The sequence below is a fragment of the Phyllobates terribilis genome, unplaced genomic scaffold, assembly GCF_046119375.1.
Source record: "Phyllobates terribilis strain yellow unplaced genomic scaffold, ASM4611937v1 Scaffold_2__4_contigs__length_985480577, whole genome shotgun sequence".
In the NCBI taxonomy this organism is placed as follows: domain Eukaryota; kingdom Metazoa; phylum Chordata; class Amphibia; order Anura; family Dendrobatidae; genus Phyllobates; species Phyllobates terribilis.
Genome location: NW_027362762.1, coordinates 742,950,561 through 742,969,051, shown reverse-complemented (window position 1 = coordinate 742,969,051; position 18,491 = coordinate 742,950,561). Strand labels below are relative to the sequence as shown.

Genomic DNA, 18,491 nt, shown 5'->3' with positions numbered 1-18,491 from the left:
CTGTAAAGGTAAAAAGCAAAGAATTCTTAAAGAAGTTGTCCCTTAAACATTTATTCCCTATTCTCAGCAAAAGTGATAAATGCATGATAGTGCACCAATCATGAGAACAAGCCTTCCTGCATCCCCTGCTTGGTTGAGAGGTAAGTCACAATTGCGCATTGCATTCCATGGGGCAATACAGGGCAAGAGTGACCACGGCTTCATTACAACATGTGACACAACTGAGCCCGTGTTGTCATGATTGGTGGGGGACTCAGTGGTGGGACCCTCAGCAATCCTATTTTTATCACCTTTACAGTGTAAATAACTTGTTCATCCCTTTTTATCAGGAGGAGTTTTAGTAGATAGATATCAAATATCCTAGATTCTTATTGTATGCTACCTATCATACATCTACAAAAATCAAAAGAATCCAATGGGGAGAGAGTAATGTACAAGGAGCCTGTATAGTTAAAAACGGAGTCAATTCGGTTCAGTAATATAGACCCATCTTGCACCAACATATTATGACTGTTGGTATGGAGCTATACTTTCATTAAAGACAATGCTTTAGAAGAGAGAATATTCCCCTAATATAGCATCCAATGGAACATCATATTTTTTTATTTCCTCCTGAGATCCCCAAGGGTAAGATGGCTCCATCTCGGCTCATGATGTCCTGATGGTTCAGGAGATGTTTGTCTTTGGTGTGGTGCTTCTTCAAAGGAATCTGGAAGCTGTTTTCTCGACTCGTACTTGATGGTGGATCCTTTTCAATAAATAATGGTGCCTCTGAAGGTGCCATAGTGGTAATCAAAATGCCTGTTTCTTTGATGTGTCAAATTCAATCCTAACTTGGAATTCACAGTTATTGGGAGATTTTGATGACATAACAATAACTTAACATTATTTTTATCAATGGAGTTGCAAATTTAAAGGTGTTTTCTTCTTCCATCTTTCTTTTGACCTTAGGCTTGTGGATGATGAAAATAACAATTACAGCAATACTCACCTTCCCGTGTTCCAGTCATACCTCTCTGCTTCAGCTCCCAATGTGTTTTTACAGGCTGAAGCGGTGATGCCATGTCTAAATGTACCTGACCACTGCAGCCAATCACTGGACTCAATAGCCATTTGTCTACATGCTAGCATCACTGATAAGCCAGCAATTGGTTTGCAGCATGCTTATTGTCGCACATCATCACTCCAAAAAATAAGCAAAGACTGCCAAGAACTACAGACTCATCAGCTCTGTAGCAGGAGGGTATGCACTAGGTATTAAATATATATATATTTTTTTATAATGTTTCCAGCAAATACTGTGATTTCCTCTACTCTTGTAATATTACTTTCACAATTATAATTTTTCGTTAGTTTGGACAATTACTGATGGTTAGTTAGATGGGATACTATAGTTAATATTTTCTTTATTCAGTTATTTAATTCAGTTTCAAACAAAGTAATAAAAACATCTTATTATCTGCAGTGATGCTGTTTTATTTCCAGAATTCTTTCCTAATGACTTCCCAGTTGACTTCGGCGGTTAAGAAAAACATGCCATGTACATGCAATATCAAGATGTCATCAACCATAAGAAGATAGAACAATTTATTTAAAAGAAAATATAAAAGAAAAACAAGTTGCAGAATAAGGTATCGTCACATCAGAAACCCGTACCCTAATCACACTGGAAATATTTTGATATCAAACAGCTTATTGACTATGTTTCACGGATTGTGACCTATCTTTTTGGCTATTTGCAAACAGAACTTTTTGAGGTATTCAAAAATTACGAGTTTTTTATGCAGAAGCCGCTTCAGGAAACATTCCTATTTGAGGAAGATTCTGGAAGAGTTTTGTTGCTTCTGAAGTGTTTCATTAAGCGGAGCGGGATTGAAGAGTTTTTGAAGCGGCTTGAAGTAGACTTTTTTCCAAACGCGTTCTTTGCAGCTTTTTGATTACAGTACTTATTTGGGAGCGATTTCCATAAAGATCCACTTCAAAGTGACATACAGTGGATACAGAAAGTATTCAGACCCCTTTAAAAAAACAGAAATGTAGAAATTTTTGCAAATTTATTAAAAAATGGTCATAAGTATTCAGACCCTTTGCTCAGACACTCATATTTAAGTCACATGCTGTCCATTTCCTTGTGATCCTCCTTGAGATGGTTCTACTCCTTCATTGGAGTCCAGCTGTGTTTAATTAAACTGATAGGACTTGATTTGGAAAGGCACACACCTGTCTGCATAAGACCTCACAGCTCACAGTGCATGTCAGACCAAATGAGAATCATGAGCTCAAAGGAACTGCTCAAGGAGCTCAGAGACAGAATTGTGGCAAGGCACAGATCTGGCCAAGGTTACAAAAGAATTTCTGCATAATTCAAGGCTCCTAAGAGCACAGTGGCCTCCATAATCCTTACATGGAAGAAGTTTGGGACCACCAGAAGTCTTCCTAGACCTGACCATCCAGCCAAACTGAGCAATCGTGGGAGAAGAGTCTTGGTGAGAGAGGTAAATAAGAACCCCAATATCACTGTGGTTGAGCCCCAGAGATGCAGTAGGGAGATGGGAGAAAGTTCCACAAAGTCAACTATCACTGCAGCCCTCCACCAGTTGGGCCTTTATGACAGAGTGGCCCGACAGAAGCCTCTCCTCAGTGCAAGACATATGAAAGCCCGCATAGTGTTTGCTCAAAAACACATGATGGACTCCCAGACTATGAGAAATAAGATTCTCTGGTCTGATGAGACGAAGATAGAACTTTTTGGTGATAATTCAAAGCAGTATGTGTGGAGAAAACCAGGCACTGCTCATCACCTGTCCAATACAATCCCAACAGTGAAACATGGTGGTGGCAGCATCATGCTATGGGGATGTTTTTCAGCTGCAGGGACAGAACAACTGGTAGCAATTGAAGGAAACATGAATGTGGCCAAGTACAGAGATATCCTGGATGAAAACCTCTTCCAGAGTGCTCTGGACCTCAGACTTGGCCGAAGGTTCACCGTCCAACAAGACAATGACCCTAAGCACACAGCTAAAATAACAAAGGAGTGGCTTCAGAACAACTCTGTGACCATTCTTGACTGGCCCAGCCAGAGCCCTGACCTAAACCCAATTGAGTATCTCTGGAGAGACCTGAAAATGGCTGTCCACCGATGGTCACCATCCAATCTGACGGAACTGGAGAGGACCTGCAAGGAAGAACGGCAGAGGATCCCCAAATCCAGGTGTGAAAAACTTGTTGCATCAGTCCCAAGAAGACTAATAGCTGTACTAGCTGAAAAGGGAGCTTCTACTCAATACTGAGCAAAGGGTCTGAGTACTTATGACCATGTGATATTTCAGTTTTTCTTTTTTAATAAATTTGCAAAAATTTCTACATTTCTGTTTTTTTTCAGTCAAGATGACCTGCAGAGTGTACTTTAATGAGAAAAAAATGAACTTTTTAGAATTTACCAAATGGCTGCAATGAAACAAAGACTGAAAAATTTAAAGGGGTCTGAATACTTTCCGTACCCACTGTATACTTTCTTTTTTTCAACCAGGTATTTTTCAAAACCTGAAGGGGAAAAAACGCTCAAAAAACCCTACATACAGTGCTGGCCAAAAGTATTGGCACCCCTGCAATTCTGTCAGATAATACTCAGTTTCTTCCTGAAAATGATTGCAATCACAAATTCTTTGGTATTATTCTCTTCATTTAATTTGCTTGCGAGGAAAAAACACAAAAGAAAATGTAGCAAAAATCAAATCATTGATCATTTCACACAAAACTCCAAAAAAGGGCCGGACAAAAGTATTGGCACCACCAGCCTAATACTTGGTTGCACAACCTTTAGCCAAAATAACTGCGAACAACCGCTTCCGGTAACCATCAATGAGTTTCTTACAATGCTCTGCAGGAATTGTAGACCATTCTTCTTTGGCAAACTGCTCCAGGTCCCTGATATTTGAAGGGTGCCTTCTCCAAACTGCCATTTTGAGATCTCTCCACAGGTGTTCTATGGGATTTAGGTCTGGACTCATTGCTGGCCACCTTAGAAGTCTCCAGTGCTTTCTCTCAAACCATTTTATAGTGCTTTTGGAAGTGTGTTTTGGGTCATTGTCCTGCTGAAAGACCCATGACCTCTGAGGGAGACCCAGCTTTCTCACACTGGGCCCTACATTATGCTGCAAAATTTGTTGGTAGTCTTCAGACTTCATAATGTCATGCACACGGTCAAGCAGTCCAGTACCAGAGGCAGCAAAGCAACCCCAAAACATCAGGGAACCTCCGCCATGTTTGACTGTAGGGACCGTGTTCTTTTCTTTGAATGCCTCTTTTTTTTTCCTGTACACTCTATGTTGATGCTTTTTCCCAAAAAGTTCTACTTTTGTCTCATCTGACCAGAGAACATTCTTCCAAAACGTTTTAGGCTTTCTCAGGTAAGTTTTGGCAAACTCCAGCCTGGCTTTTTTATGTTTTGGGGTAAGAAGTGGGGTCTTCCTGGGTATCCTACCATACAGTCCCTTTTCATTCAGACGTCGACGGATAGTACGGGTTGACACTGATGTACCCTCGGACTGCAGGGCAGCTTGAACTTGTTTGGATGTTAGTCGAGGTTCTTTATCCACCATCCGCACAATCTTGAGTTGAAATCTCTCAATTTTTCTTTTCCGTTCACATCTAGGGAGGTTAGCCACAGTGCCATGGGCTTTAAACTTCTTCATGACACTGCACACGGAAGACACAGGAACATTCAGGTCTTTGGAGATGGACTTGTAGTCTTGAGATTGCTCATGCTTCCTCACAATTTGGTTTCTCAAGTCTTCAGACAGTTCTATGGTCTTCTTTCTTTTCTCCATGCTCAGTGTGGTACACACAAGGACACAGGACAGAGGTTGAGTCAACTTTAATCCATGTTAACTGGCTGCAAGTGTGATTTAGTTATTGCCAACACCTGTTAGGTGCCACAGGTAAGTTACAGGTGCTGTTAATTACACGAATTAGAGAAGCATCACATGATTTTTCAAAGGGTGCCAATACTTTTGTCCACCCCCTTTTTTAGGTTTGGTGTGGAATTATATCCAATTTGGCTTTAGGACAATTCTTTTTGTGTTTTTTTCATTGAAGACAAATTAAATGAAGATAATAATACCAAAGAATTTGTGATTGCAATCATTTTCAGGAAGAAACTCAGTATTATCTGACAGAATTGCAGGGGTGCCAATACTTTTGACCAGCACTGTATGAACAGCAATGAGGACTATCAGTGAACTGAATAGGAAGAGTCTTTCAAGTGTTTTTTGGCAATTTTAGTGGCGTTTTTGGAGCGAATTTCCTAAAAGAAATCCCCAAAACCTCTCTCTGCACATAGCCTTCGGCTGCATTCACACATCCATGAGAAATGCCCAAGTACTCTCTGATTTTATTCTCTGACAGCACTCGGATTCAATAGAGTAGAATGGACGTATTCACACATCCATTAAAATCATGGATCTGAGAGTGGGATCCATGTGACTCCAAGCATGTCTTGCTCTGATCTGATTTTGCAGATCAGAATCGGCCATTAAAGTCCATGAACATCTGTGATGGAAATTGGGAGGCTTCCGATTTGCTTAAGATTGGCATCCGTGTTTCATGGATTTGTTGATAGTGATAAATTTAAATAAAAACGTGATTTTCTAGGGGTCTTTTTATTGACTTGGAAGTAAGCCCACCACTTCAGTGAAAAAATAACAAACAGAAAAGCAAAAACAGATGCAGCTAGAATGACACGTGAGAAAAAAACCTTGTCAATTTCTCTATGATGGTAACACTTAGAAGAAGCACTCCCATCTATATATTTTTTTCATTAAATGTTTGTACATATATACACATAATGTAGTGTGAGTATATTCCTTTACTAATCTACCGCTGCTCTCTCTAGTGTCCAGCACCGTTGTTCTCCTCTTCTCAGTGACGTTACTGCTCTTCAGACTCTCCGGGTCAGACTGCGCTCTGTGTGACCAAGAAGTGACTTTTACAATGTTATGGAGAGTCAGAACGAGGTTCCATAAACTTATATTGTAAAAGAGACTTCCGGCTCACGTAGAGATCATAGAGTGAGCCGGCTAATCGCAATCGAAGTGACGTCACTGAGAAGCGAAGGAGGATGGCCCTGGACACTCAAGAGGGCAGCAGTAGGTTAGTATACTAATACACTCACACTATATTGCATGAACATAATATTTAATGAAAAAAAAATACATATATAAATATATGTACAGTGGTGGCCCAAAGCATTGGCACCCCAGCAATTCTGTCAGATAATACTTAGTTTCTTCCTGAAAATGATTGCAATCACAAATTCATTGGTATTATTATCTTCATTTAATTTGTCTTCAATGAAAAAACACAAAAAGAATTGTCCTAAAGCCAAATTGGATACAATTCCACACCAAACCTAAAAAAGGGGGTGGACAAAAGTATTGGCACTGTTTGAAAAATCATGTGATGCTTCTCTAATTCGTGTAACTAATAGCACCTGTAACTTACCTGTGGCACCTAACAGGTGTTGGCAATAACTAAATCACACTTGCAGCCAGTTAACATGGATTAAAGTTGACTCAACCTCTGTCCTGTGTCCTTGTGTGTACCACATTGAGCATGGAGAAAAGAAAGAAGACCAAAGAACTGTCTGAGGACTTGAGAAACCAAATTGTGAGGAAGCATGAGCAATCTCAAGGCTACAAGTCCATCTCCAAAGACCTGAATGTTCCTGTGTCTTCCGTGCGCAGTGTCATCAAGAAGTTTAAAGCCCATGGCACTGTGGCTAACCTCCCTAGATGTGGACGGAAAAGAAAAATTGACGAGAGATTTCAACGCAAGATTGTGCGGATGGTGGATAAAGAACCTCGACTAACATCCAACAGTTCAAGCTGCCCTGCAGTCCGAGGGTACAACAGTGTCAACCCGTCCTATCCGTCGGCGTCTGAATGAAAAGGGACTGTATGGTAGGATACCCAGGAAGACCCCACTTCTTACCCCGAGACATAAAAAAGCCAGGCTGGAGTTTGCCAAAACTTACCTGAGAAAGCCTAAAACGTTTTGGAAGAATGTTCTCTGTTCAGATGAGACAAAAGTAGAGCTTTTTGGGAAAAAGCATCAACATAGAGTGTACAGGAAAAAAAAAGAGGCATTCAAAGAAAAGAACACGGTCCCTACAGTCAAACACGGTGGAGGTTCCCTGATGTTTTGGGGTTGCTTTGCTGCCTCTGGCACTGGACTGCTTGACCGTGTGCATGGCATTATGAAGTCTGAAGACTACCAACAAATTTTGCAGCATAATGTAAGGCCCAGTGTGAGAAAGCTGGGTCTCCCTCAGAGGTCATGGGTCTTCCAGCAGGACAATGACACAAAACACACTTCCAAAAGCACTATAAAATGGTTTGAGAGAAAGCACTGGAGACTTTTAAAGTGGCCAGCAATGAGTCCAGACCTGAATCCCATAGAACACCTGTGGAGAGATCTCAAAATGGCAGTTTGGAGAAGGCACCCTTCAAATATCAGGGACCTGGAGCAGTTTGCCAAAGAAGAATGATCTACAATTCCAGCAGAGCATTGTAAGAAACTTATTGATGGTTACCGGAAGCGGTTGTTCGCAGTTATTTTGGCTAAAGGTTGTGCAACCAAGTATTAGGCTGAGGGTGCCAATACTTTGGTCTGGCCCATTTTTAGAGTTTTGTGTGAAATGATCAATGATTTGATTTTTGCTTCATTCTCTTTTGTGTTTTTTCCTTGCAAGCAAATTAAATGAAGATAATAATACCAAAGAATTTGTGATTGCAATCATTTTCAAGAAGAAACTGAGCATTATCTGACAAAATTGCAGGGGTGCCAATACTTTTGGCCACCACTGTATATATATATATATATATATATATATATATATATATATATATATATATATATATACATATGAGAGTGCTTCTTTAAAGCTACATTCACACACCTGAGTCATTTTTTTACATCAATGTAAAAAGGACCATTTTTCCTTTCCCGCCATCCATTTTGCCTCGGGTTTTGCAACCGTGCTGCCTCCATTTTTTTCAAATCCTTTTTTAAAAACTGAAGGATATAAACTGTGTCAACCTATATTTAACCACTGACTCACTAACAATGGTTTATTGAAAAATAGATGAATCTTGATTGGAGCGCTGAAGTGAAAAGGTTGTCTTCCATTTTTCATCCATGTTTAACTGTTCCCCGTTGACTTTAATGGCCGAGTCTGATTTGCAAAATGGAAGAGTACAGGACCTGCTCTGAGAGTCACGGATCGGACACATGGATTCATTTTTAAATCCATGAAACTCATTGGGTCAGTGAACTGTACGTTTTTTTTTAATGGACATGTACAAGGGATGTATGAATGTAGCCTTACGGTAATAAAACTTACGTGAAATTAAGAGGAATTGGAGGCTATTAGACAAGTCGATAACTATAAATGTCATTGATGCATTAGCAAAATAAGACAAAGTGGCAAATGTTCATGTTAAATGTATTGGCTTCAGCCATAAATATATATTTTTTAGAATTTGACACATGAACTACATCAGCTTGATGAATGTTTTTGAAGTCAGATAATATTTCATTAAGTCCTATGCCTATGTGTCCATGTGCCTTTTCAGTGATTAGTCCTGCTACTTAAAAAGGCAGGAAAGGGTTACCTTTTTTTCCAATTGTTCTATGTGAAGCTATATAAATTTCTGTACCAACCAATTGAATTCTCCCTGAAGACGCTGTGATGCTGTGCAGTGTGTAGGAGTAGAAGATTAAGAGAATTGTAAGCACTGAATATTATTTTAGTGACTTTTTTTTACTACTTTTTATGTTACACTAAGCTGGTTCCCCTTAAATTTGCCTGTTCCTGCACATTCAGAGAAGTGATAAACGGGGACGGATCCATGGTGTAGCTAAAAAACCCACATTATCTATAATGATACAGACTGGGCGACTGTTGAACAGTGATCAGCATAGGAGATATAAGTGTGGTTGGATCAATACATTAAATATTTGACTTTTTTTTTAACATCTAAGAACACTCGTTCTAACCTCTCTCCACGCAATCTGAAAACTTTGTACTGTACAGTAACGACTATTAATGTAACGGAGGGCAATTTAAGGAACCTCTTAGCGAACTAGCATCCAATAATAGCATTGACCCTATGAATGTAAAGTAGAGTCATGTACATCACTTTATACACTGTGGGTTAACTTTACCAGGACACTCAATAGCATAATAACATTCTTATATTACTATACAGTGGGATCCTATTGTTAGTACACTATATATTTATATATATATATATATATATATATATATATATATATATATATATATTATTTTGCCAGTTTAGCTCTGAAGTTTTGCAATTTTCATTTCACAACAGGTTAGAATAGGACTCTCTGCATTACTACTATTCCTTCTATTATTGTTTTTTGTTATTTGTTATACTTTTACAGTAAGTCTGTGGATACAAAAAGGGAAAACAAATCCTCAACAAGCAAAATACACACACAAAAAAAACACACTTGGTCACATTAATATGCAATAGAAAGTTGGTCTGCTTCTCTCCATTCACACCTGTACAAGATCCAAGTGTCTCTGTGTGTGTGTGTGGTAACAGGAGAGGAATGCAAGCACAATCCAGAAATACCTTGAGAAGACAAGAAGCCCTGAGGGCAGCACTAGTCCTAGCAGCATGTGCATGCCTGTGCCTTACCTGCTGATGCCCAGGGACAGTCCAAGGAGTAGAGGACACAGAGAGCTAGCAGTGTAGGAGTGCTGCCCGGCTTCTCTCCAGTCCTCCCATTTTCCTAGATAGTGTTCACAGGATACATGACTGCTCCACTCCACTGTGTACCAGGCAGCATGGGAATCTCCCTTCCTGCACCTCTCTCGCCTCCTGTGTGCCACTCTCCACACACCTGCCTTTATAGACTCTCATGCCCCCGCAGGCTCGTCTCATTTCTTGCCAGTAGTCTGCCCACAGCTCCTCTCCCTCCCACTTCTTCCTCTATGTCACATGGCAAGTGATCAAGTGGGGCGCCACTGCTTCTCCCTTTTCTGAGCAGCCCACACATGAAATTCCACCCACGCTAGGCAGCCTGACAAAAAACAGTCACCTGACCATAGCACTCACTACCCCTGCCACCTCTCTCCTGCACCCAGCAGTGGACCCACCTGTCATCACAAGCACTCTCAGCCTCCATCCCACCCAGCACTCTCCTCACTCCTGCCTCCTCCCAGCCAAGGCTGAAAACATACACACAAAAGCATTCTTCAGTGTGCAAGGCAGCTCTGGGGGAGGGGGCCTGGTGGGACCCCACAGAGAATATTAGGGAACAGAATGCAGTGTGCCAATAATATCAATATATCAGTATGGATGTGATGCATGGAGCATCTAGTGCTTCCTGTGCTGGGGTGGGAGTGAGGGGAGGCACAGGACATACACTATATACTCTGATCTGAGGGGGCAGGCAGCTGGCACAAACTCTACATCCTTCACTTGGCTCACTGTAGGAAGTGGTTGTTTTCTAAGTAACTGAGAGGTAACATTTTTTTTCTTCGGTTCATATAAATAAACCTTAATCACTGAATAATATGAAGGTATGTAAAAATATATTATACTTTGCCATTTTCCAGCTATTTGCTGTCGGTGAATGGGAACATGATTGTTTTCACATAGAAATTAATAACTGTATGGACCTGAGTCCGGGTTCATGTGTTACTTGCATGCAAATTGAGAATGGCTGCACCATAAGCTGTAGTGTTATGGCATACTGGCACTGCCATTAAAGGGTGTATCCAGGACTATTTGATTTTTTTTTATTATGGGCCTAAAAACCAACAGGCAGGTAGTTGCTAGCTACCAGCCTGTTCTATACGGCACAGAGCGGTCATTGGCTGCTGGAAATTCAGCTGCTCCACGTCAACAGAGCAGCTCTTCCTGTTCTGTGATCAGTCAACAGGGCGAGACCGCTCAAAAACTGCATATTGACAGCCGGCTCCCCGCAGTTAGGCAACAGGGAGCCGGCTGTCGATCAGCATGAAGTATTAACTGTAAAGAACTATTTTTGTATGGTTTCCGTGAGGAAAGAGTCGGTGGACTCTGAAACGCGTTGGCATTAAACCTGCAATTTTATCTACTATAACTCGTGTCATAATTGCAAAGAGCGCAGGAACACTTACAATCCGGTTGCCTTTTTTGATCAGCATGAAGTAGACAGTCATGCCCCGTCAACAGAACAGAGCGAAAAAGAAGCTGCTGCTCTGTTAACGTGAGGTTAGCGGAAGCTGCTGAATTGCTGTCTGTGACCAATCTGTGCCAGCAGAGTTCAGCACCAGGCACAACAGGCAGGTAGGTAGCAACTACCTGCCTGTTAGTTCTTAGACCCATAGTAAAAAAAAAATAGTTTGGATAACCCCAGTAAAAATTTTTCATCTGTAGTCAATTTGTAAACTACTCCAATATATTTCAAGTGCATCTCATCGACAATGCGTCGGCCATGTATATTTCTCAAAGGTGGGAGGGGGGTACAACTGTATCCATCCTGGATAATAAGTTGAACAACCTGGAAACTGGACTTACTGTATATACTATAAGGGTTACTACAATTGTGGCCAAAAGTTTTGAGACTGACGCAAATTTTGGTTATCACAAAGCTTCAGTGCTTTTAGATCATTTTAGTCAACAGTTTCTATGGTTACTGAAGGACAATTATAAGCATTTCATAAGTACTTAAACTTTTATTAACAAGTTTATGTAAAGATTCAAGGGGGCTTCATCAGAGAAAATAACTTTATATCAAGTACAGAGTAGGACTATTGAGAACTTATTTTCTCTCATGAAGCCCCTTTTAGACTCTGGGACATCTGAAAGAATAATTGTCCAGGGAAGAAAATGTGAGCTCTACCACAAATCCTGTGCCATACCAACAGTAAAGCATCCTGAGACCATCCTTGTGTGGGGCTACTTTTCATCCACGGAGTGGGCTTACTCACAATTTTGCCTAAGAACGCTGCCATGAATAAATAATGGTATATCCAAATAGTTTTTTCCGAGGGGGCGCCGCTCACAGGATTCTCTGAGGGTGTGTCTTTAGGCTGCTCTACATAATTACTTTGTGAGCAACACCCCCTTGTAAAGACCATAAAAAATTGTGCTAAATAAAAAGGCCTATCTCTCCGGAAAGTAAACTCAGGGGCTCCTGATCGTGGGCGCATACCCTTATATTTCTGCAAGTGGAGTGAACAGAATGCTCAAGAATGGGGTGTGCCTAGCCTCTTTGCTGCTTAATGAATAATGAAATTCCCCAGACCCCTTACCTATTTACCCCAGAAGAAATATACATCACAATCCAGACTCTCTAAGTATAGACCCAAGAAAGACAACTTAATTCAAAAAGTCAGTGTAATGTGCAGACCTATGTAAGGGCATGAAATACCAGCTACAGGTCCGTACCCCTAGTAGCCAAAATATAGAAAATTCCAGCACCACAGTATTGGATAAAAAATTCTCAGATTTTATTATAATGTAGTATAACAACCATCAACAGCTGCTGACCTCGGCTATGTCCTTAGTCATAGTGTCACATCTATGTCTGAACATACCACTTCTAGCTCTACCTCGGTCTCTACCCTAGCTGGCATCGCACTAATACCGTGGTTACTGCTAGACGATTGCAGCGTGTGGCTGTTACGTTTTAAGATTGCTGAGACTAGTTATCCTTTTCCTGTCCATCTCTGTTTTCTGAAGTGAGCTGATAATGTAATTAGCTCTCTGCTGGTAGCCAAGGGTGGGTCCCCTTTAATACAAAGCCCAGCAGACAGTCTGTGGTTCACAGTTAGTTAGTTCTGCTAGACCTGGTTACAGCTTTGATCAATTGCTTCTGTTGTGCTGCTTTGCTTATTCTGTTTTCTGACCTTGGTTTGTATTTTGACCACCCGTTTGTTTTCCAATTTTGTCCCTGACTTCACCTCTTGGTATCAACCCCACTTGCCTACCCTTCTTTCTGCCATTTTGCTCCACCAGTCAACAGAGTAATCTATGGCCCTAATCCAAGGGTCCCTGTGTAAATTCCTGTACAGGGGTGAAAGCCAAGGAACCTGGGATCTGGTAAATAGAGTAACTTGCAGTAGGCCTGTAAATGGAAGCTTGTGAAAAGTACAGGGATTTGGCTGCACATTTCTTGCTGGATAGTTGCCAACATCGAACTGATACCATAACTGTAGAAAAAAAAGACATGAGCTGCATATCCAAATATTATACATTGATCTACTTTGATTGTGCATATAGACTTTGATCAAAATGTTAAACGGAACCTGTCACCTGCAAAAATGCCTTTTCCCTGCAGAAATGGGGGTAATATGCAGGTGAATAGCTTTAAATCATGCTGAGCTGGTTTATTAGAAGAGTTAATACAGGGAGAACATATAGCAAAGATAAAGTGAAAAAATCCAGCTCACATTTAAGTCGATGCATGTTGTGGACAAATGCCTTGAGCGGTGCATGGATGAAAGACTTTGCCACTCAGTGGCCTAACGCCAATGGCGGCAGACCACGCAACTGCTACGGGGCCCGATGTCAGCGCCCGCATTGGGCCCCCCCGCACAGCCAGCACTGCCCTTTGACCCACAATCAACTGTATCGGCAGATGCCGATACAGTTGAAGGCAATGATGGAGGAGGGAGCGTCATGTGACACTCCCTCTCCCATCATTCCCCCTCTGCGTCTGACGCAGCGGCACGATGACGTCACTTCATCGCACCATGCTGGGTCAGGCAGTGGAGCTGACGAGACGCGCTGCAGAGACCGAAGCAGCGAGGGAACGAGGAGTGGTAAGTATGTATTTATTTAAATGTGGTGCCCATATTACTGGAGGACTGTGGCTGCTCTATGCCCTATGGGGTCCACACTATACCCTATGGGGCCGCACTAAGCTCTATGGGGGCCACACTAATCCCTATGGGGACCACACTAAGCCCTATGGGGGCCGCATTATACTGTATGGAGGACCATGGGGGTCGCATTGTACTTTGCGGAGCACCATGGGGGCCGCATTATATTGTGTGTAGGACCATGGGGGCCGCATTATATTGTGTGGAGAAACCATGGTGGTTGCATTATATTGTGTTGAGGACCATGGGGGCCGCATTATATTGTGTGCAGGACCATGGGGAGTGCATTATACTGTGTTGAGGACCATGGGGAGTTCATTATACTGTGTGGAGTACCATGGCGAGTTCATTTTACTGTGTTCAGGACCATGGGGAGTGCATTATACTGTGTGGAGGACCATGGGGAGTTCATTATACTGCGTGGAGGACCATGGGGAGTGCATTATACTGTGTGGAGGACCATGGGGAGTGCATTATACTGTGTGAAGGACCATGGGGAGTTTATTATACTGCGTGGAGGACCATGGGGAGTTCATTATACTGCATGGAGGACCATGGCGAGTGCATTATACTGCATACAGGACCATGATGAGTGCAATATACTGTGTGGAGGACCATGGTGAGTGCATTATACTGTGTGGAGGACCAAGGCGAGTGCATTATACTGCATGGAGGACCATGGCGAGTGCATTATACTGTGTGGAGGACCATGGCGAGCATCTTATACTGTGTGGAGGACCATGGCGAGTGTCTTATACTGTGTGGGGGACCATGGGGAGTGCATTATACTGTGTGGAGGACCATGGTGAGTGCATTATACTGTGTGGAGGACCATGGTGAGTGCATTATACTGTATGGAGGACCATGAGGAGTGCGTTATACTGGGTGGAGGACCATGGCAAGTTTGTTATACTGTGTGGAGGACCATGGGGAGGTCATTATACTGCGTGGAGGACCATGGGGAGTGTGTTATACTGTGTGGAGGACCATGGGGAGTGCATTATACTGTGTGGAGAACCATGGGGTGGTGGATTATACTGTGTGGAGGACCATGGGTAGGTGTATTATACTCTGTGGAGTGTGAAGGTTTATGTGGGGGACATTATACTGTATGTAGGCCCATTATACTGCATGGAGGGCTGTGTGGGGGTCACAGTTGGGGGTCATACTGTGTTAGGGTCACCATACTTTGCTCTGGAAGTTGAGTTGGGATACAATAGGGTCATTATACTGTGCATGTGGAGGCTAATGTGGAGGAATTCAGCATGGGGGTATCATACTGTGTTTGGGGGACACTTTTGTTGGCATCATACTTTATGGGGCAATGAAAGAGGAATCTAGGACTTCAGCAGGAGGAAAATTGCTATGTAAAGGCTGAAAAGTTGTGAGATCTGCTCTTCTGCGACTCCGACAATTATTTACATTTTTTTTTGTGGGGGTAGGGGCCCAATTAGAACTTCTGCTATGGGGCCCCATGATTCCTATGTACACCCCTGGTGGTCACCATACTTTGTCTTGGGAGTTGAGGGGGGGTACAGTAAGGTCATTATACTGTGCACGTGGAGGAATTCACCATGGGGGTATCATACTATGTTTAGGGGGGGCACTTTTGTTGGCATCATTCTTTTTATGGGGGCAATGAAAGAGGAATCTAGAACTTCAGCAGGAGGAAATTACTATGTAAAGGATGGAAAGTTGTGAAATTTGCTCTTCTGTGACCCCGACAATTATTTAATTTTTATTTTTTTTATTTTTTTGGGGGACAGGGGGGCCCAATTAGAACTTCTGCTATGGGGCCCCATGATTCCTATGTACGCCCCTGGTGCCACTCATTCAGTAAAGCAGCTAGACATTGTGTAAAAGCTATTTAACTGCAAATTACAATTATATCTGCAGGTTTAAAGCCTTTTTGTAGGTGACAATTTCCATTAACATAGACTCTCATGTTCAGTTTTTAAAATTTTGCCTTGCCTCAGTAGATCAATGTATAATATTTGGTGTGCGCCCCATGTCTTTTTTTACCAACATTGGAAAAATGTTGGATTCTAACTTTCAGTTGGCCATTTGTACAACCAATGTATTGAAATTGAAAGATGCATGATATTAGGTATGCAACATAAAGTAACTGGTGTTACATTTGATATACACTGCTCAAAAAAATAAAGGGAACACTCAAATAACACATCCTAGATCTGAATGAATGAAATATTCTCATTGAATACTTTGTTCTGTACAAAGTTGAATGTGCTGACAACAAAATCACACAAAAATCATCAATGGAAATCAAATTTATTAACCAATGGAGGCCTTGATTTGGAGTCACCCCCAAAATTAAAGTGGAAAAGCACACTACAGGCTGATCCAACTTTGATGTAATGTCCTTAAAACAAGTCAAAATGAGGCTCAGTATTGTGTATGACCACCCTACAATGCCTGGGCATGCTCCTGATAAGGTTGCGGATGGTCTCCTGTGGGATCTCCTCCCAGACCTGGACTAAAGCATCCACCAACTCCTGGAGAGTCTGTGGTGCAAGCGAGATTTGTGGATGGAGCGAGATATGATGTCCCAGATATGCTCAATCGGATTCAGGTCTGGGGAACGGGCGGGCCAGTCCATATCTTTAATGCCTTCATCTTGCAGAAACTGCTGACACATTCCAGCCTCAAGAGATCTGGCATTGTCCTGCATTAGGAGGAGCCCAGGGCCAACCGCACCAGCATATGGTCTCACAAGGGGTCTGAGGATCTCATCTCGGTACCTAATGGCAGTCAGGCTACCTCTGGCGAGCACATGGAGGGCTGTGCGGCCCTCCAAAGAAATGCCACTCCACACCATTACTGACCCACTGCCAAACCAGTCATGCTGAAGGATGTTGCAGGCAGCAGATCGCTCTCCATGGCGTCTCCAGACTCTGTCACGTCTGTCACATGTGCTCAGTGTGAACCTGCTTTCATCTGTGAAGAGCACAGGGTGCCAGTGGCGACTTTGCCAATCCTGGTGTTCTGTGGCAAATGCCAAGCGTCCTGCACAGTGTTGGGCTGTGACTGTGAGCGCAACCCCCATCTGTGGACGTCGGGCCCTCATACCACCCTCATGGAGTCGGTTTCTAACGGTTTGTGCAGACACATGCACATTTGTGGCCTGCTGGAGGTTATTTTGCAGGGCTCTGGCAGTTCTCCTCCTGTTCCTCCTTGCACAAAGGCGGAGGTAGCGGTCCTGCTGCTGGGTTGTTGCCCTCTCCACGTCTCCTGGTGTACTGGCCTGTCTCCTGGTAGTGCCTCCAGCTTCTGGACACTACGCTGACAGACACAGCAAACCTTCTTGCCACAGCTCGCATTGATGTGCCATCCTGGATGAGTTGCACTACCTGAGCAGCTTCTGTGGGTTGTAGAGTCCGCCTCATGCTACCACGAGTGTGAAAGCACAATCAACATTCAAAAGTGACCAAAACATCAGCCAGAAAGCATTGGTACTGAGATGTGGTCTGTGGTCCCCACCTGCAGAACCACTCCTTTATTGAGTGTGTCTTGATAATTGCCGATAATTTCCATCTATTGCCTATTCCATTTGCACAACAGCATGTGAAATTGATTGTCAATCAGTGTTGCTTCCTAAGTGGACAGCTTGATTTCACAGAAGTTTGATTTACTTGGAGTTATATTCTGTTGTTTAAGTGTTCCCTTTATTTTTTTGAGCAGTGTATTATTATTCAAATGCAAAATTGGCATTTTTAATGAAGGCTAAATTCCTTTCATGTACATTTCATAATAAAGAACCATATGCACCATGTGTGACCACATTTACGGTATATGAACCCTTATGTTGCAGCCAAGTTGCTCGTATGTTAATGCAATCACTATAATGACTGGGAGATAGTTTATTACCAAAAGTTACAGCCAAAGGCCTCACTCAAATGTCTGTTTTTTTGGCGTGCGATAAAAACAGACCAAGGTTCATCAGTGATTTTCATCAGATTTTCGTCAGTCATCAGAATTTCATTGGAGTTTCGTCAGTTTTTTCACCAGTGAAAAACGGAGAGTACACAGATGGCTGAGTGCTTTCCAATTTTTTCACGGACTCATAGACTTGAGCTGCCAATTTTTATCTGACACAGATCAATTTTAGACATTACTCTGCGATTTTGCACGGATATGAGAACAGCCCTATAGACTGTCATAGGTACGAGTGCTATCAGTGACAAAAAATGGATAGCGCTCGTACATGAAAAACTGACCTGTGAATGAGTCATCACAAGAGACACTGTTGGAATTACACTGGCCGATTATCATGACCGAGTATTCCTACAGTCCTGCTCATTGTTATTGGCACCCATGAAGTTTAAGTACATAATGTGGAATATCCCCTGAAAAAAATGAATCTAGTGAAACAGTTTTTTGGTATAGAGCACTCATGTTAAATACAAAAGAGCAAATGATAAAAAATAATTTAAAACCAAAAACAATGGGAGGGAAAAATAGAAAAACCTAAAGCTTGCTGTGACACTGGTATTGGCACCCTTTACATTAATTTAGTATGGAAACACATTTTGACTCGCCTGTGGTAAATCACAAAAGAGATTCT

General features: G+C 42.2%; 1 long non-coding RNA gene across 1 annotated transcript in view; it reads right to left on the bottom strand.

Annotated features, from left to right (window-relative positions):
- Positions 1–10,086, bottom strand: part of LOC141252961 (uncharacterized) — a 152,407-nt gene extending 142,321 nt beyond the window's left edge. The window contains exon 1 of the long non-coding RNA XR_012314171.1: positions 9,732–10,086. This is a non-coding gene — a long non-coding RNA (uncharacterized lncRNA). The remainder of the gene's footprint in view (positions 1–9,731) is intronic.
- Positions 10,087–18,491: the final 8,405 nt, after the last annotated feature.